Source organism: Primulina tabacum, chromosome 1, assembly GCF_025594145.1.
Source record: "Primulina tabacum isolate GXHZ01 chromosome 1, ASM2559414v2, whole genome shotgun sequence".
Taxonomy (NCBI): Eukaryota; Viridiplantae; Streptophyta; class Magnoliopsida; order Lamiales; family Gesneriaceae; genus Primulina; species Primulina tabacum.
In genome coordinates, this window is record NC_134550.1 from 17814333 (window position 1) to 17817533 (window position 3201).

Genomic DNA, 3201 nt, shown 5'->3' on the forward strand with positions numbered 1-3201 from the left:
ATAAGCAATAAGCTTGCCCTTTCTTTTCCACACTTCTTTATTGTTGAATTATCTTGGTCTGGTATTTATAGATGCATTGAGACCGTACACCAAGACTCATCACATGTGATCGTTGTAGCTTGAATGTGTTCCTTGAACTTTGTTTCTCGACTTTTCCGACAGCTCTTCTGGAAAATTTTGTCTTTAGGCTTTGCTCACTACAACAAATTTTTTATTCAACAACTGTCAAACAATGGTTTTATTGGAAAATTGTTGTAATTTATATTTGAACAGTTGGTTTTAACAAAAACCATTGTGTATTAGCGGTTTTTTCAAAGCTACGACAACGGTAGATGAGAAACTGTTGTAGTTTTACGTGTTTTTTCATAGTTACAACAACGGGTTTTCAGAAACCGTTGTCTTATTATTTAAAAAACAACGATTTTATATACAGTTGTCTATTAACGTGTTTTTTTAGACAAACTTTAATGGTTTTAGAAAACCGTTGGGGATTAGGGTGTTTTTTGGACAAGCAACAACGGTTTTGGCTAACCGTTATTGATTAGCGTGTTTTTTTGGTAAACAAAAATGATGTTAGAAAACCGTTGTTGATTAGTGGAAAACAACAACGGTTTTAGCTAACCGTTGTTGATTAGTGTGTTTTTTTGGATAAACGACAATATTTTTAGCGAAGCGTTGTTAATTAGCATGCTTGTTTGGAAAAAACAACGATGTTATATAACCGTTGTTGATTAGCGATTTAAAATTTTGTTAAAATATATATTAATAAATACATATTTAGTTAGAACCGTCAATTTAAATTGTGCTTGTGGAGTCAGCCCACTCCGCCACATAATTTAAGTGAGTTGGGTTAAAAAAATTTCAACCCAAAAAAGGCGGTCTAGGCTGGTCAACCGCGCGGGACTAGGCGGGCCAACAAAAGCGGTCCGTGGATCTGGAAAAATTAAATTTTTTTTTATTTTTTATATATGATAATAAGTTTTTTTTAATGAAATTTTTTAATATTTTTGTATTAATTACTTTTTATAAAATATACAAGTATGAAATCAATAATTAAAAATTTTATTGATAATTTTTTTCCATAAATGTTTATTTATGAAATGAAAATTTAGATATATTGTAATGGTTTCTTTTTTATTTTTTTTTGTTTTATTTTTTGTGGTCTGATCTGTGGGTTGTCTCGTTTGACCCAGAATTCACCTTGGGTTGGGTTGGGTTGGGTTGAAGATTTCCATCCGGTCGGGATTGTGGGCCGGCCCACCCTACCCCGCCAAATGACTGATTTTTTGCGGTCTGACCCGTCTCGTCTTGGATTGACCTGTCTGATTGCTCTATATATAATTGTAATTAATTATCTGTTAATTTTGTTATTTTAAAATTATTATTGATATGTTAGATTAAAATAATAATTTATATCTAAAAAAATTAAAAATATATTCAAGTGTGTATTTTATAATATCAAATATTAAAATGGTATCAAATACATTTGAAATTTAAATAGTATTATGTTTTTAAATTATCAAGATCGGATTAAAAAAGAGACTTAATTAAGCTCAATTATTGGTGTGAATATAAACCTACAGCTGATGTGTTCAACGAAGAAAAAGAAAAACCTAATTGCTTCATTCCCTCGTCGTTCATCTCTCTCACCATCTCGTCGTTGCGCCTCCTGTATCATAGCTCCGACCACCCCTCTCAGCTAGATGAAGACGTCACCAACTCGAAGCAACTTTAACAGAAGGAAAACAAGCCCGAATCTAGCAAGCACGATTCCAACATATTTTATGTGAGTTTTTGCTTTGATTTCTTGGGAGTTTTGTGTTTAGTTGAGGTTGTGCTTCGATTTTTTGGGTTTTTCATTTTATTAAACCTCTGTATATTTCATGAGATTGCGACTAACTATATTGCAGAAGCTCATATCCTTTCCCATGTCTCTGAACCTTCACTGTTAGGAACATATATCATTAATGTGTTGGTTCAGATTGTGAAGTAATAGAGAGAGAAATTCCAGAAATTGGGGGCTGGCTCTCTGAAGGGTTCGTATGGTTCGGGAAGAGGAGGAACCTTTGTAAGACTAAGCCATTGGAGAAGGACTATGATGTCTTTAAAAGATAATTTGAAGAACTGAAATCGGATAACAATGCCTTCTAGTTTCAAAACAAGAAACTTCAATCACATGACAATTCATTTAATCATTTAATATTCACTTCTTCTTTAAGTGTTCTTTAACTTGTCAATGTTTAATTTGGTAAATAACCTCATAATGTAATCAGCCATAGGATCTTTAATTGTTGAGCAAGTTGATTAAACCAAGTTGGTAATTTGAATAGTTTTTAGTGTTTGATTGCAGTTATTTTGACTAGTATTTACTGCGATAGACCAATTTCAAAGGTGGCAAGCTATCAGGAGCAAGCTTCTTTGATGCGAATTTTAGCGGTAATTCATTTCTTATGGTTGTTTTTCTAGTGTAGTTGTGTCACGTGATGGGCCTGATATGAATTTTTCATGCTTTATGTGAACAAAATTGAAGGTGACAGTAGGGTAGGAAATTTGCTTACTTTCAAGTTTACAATTGGTAAAAAAGCTTCTGCGGCGGTTTCTTGTAGGTATGTTTATGCATATTTACGAATTAAAAATATGTCATTGTTGATAAAGTCATCGTCACAAAAATACAGCAAATGAAGCTATGTAACACAACCATTGTTGATAGATTTATCACGACATTGATGTCTAATTTTATTGTTTACAACTATTTTGAACACCAACCTAGCAGTATTTTTACAACTGTTTGAAAATGTGTATCTATCGCTCATAACGAAGGGTTGAGAGGATTGGCTCAGCAACTAACATTGTCGCCACTTCACTCGACTCTGAGCTTTGGGGCTTTAATCAGCCTGCAGGGTTATGAGATTTACCTGTCAAGATGCACAGCTAAATTGCTCAGTGAACAAGGTTTCAGTTACAAATCCTTCCAGATCAGCTGTTCTTCAGACGAAACTCATCCATGCTGGGATGTTGGTTGATTTAATCACCAGCTGTCACTACAAGAAAAATGATTTTCCGCAGCACGTCATTAACAGCGTGCTTTTACACGCTGCGAATACTACTTTTCACGGCGTGCACCCATATGTGCGCTGTTAATAGTGTTGCACTTGATAGTATTAACGGCGTGCAATAAAAGCATGCTGCGAATATTACTAT

The 3201-nt window shown here is 33.9% G+C and overlaps 1 long non-coding RNA gene across 1 annotated transcript; it reads left to right on the top strand.

Moving 5' to 3' along the window:
* The first annotated feature begins 1530 nt into the window (after nucleotides 1-1530).
* Nucleotides 1531-2607, top strand: LOC142518341 (uncharacterized). Its single transcript, XR_012813526.1, has 3 exons — nucleotides 1531-1790; nucleotides 1914-2436; nucleotides 2531-2607. It is a non-coding gene; the product is annotated as an uncharacterized LOC142518341 (long non-coding RNA).
* Nucleotides 2608-3201: the final 594 nt, after the last annotated feature.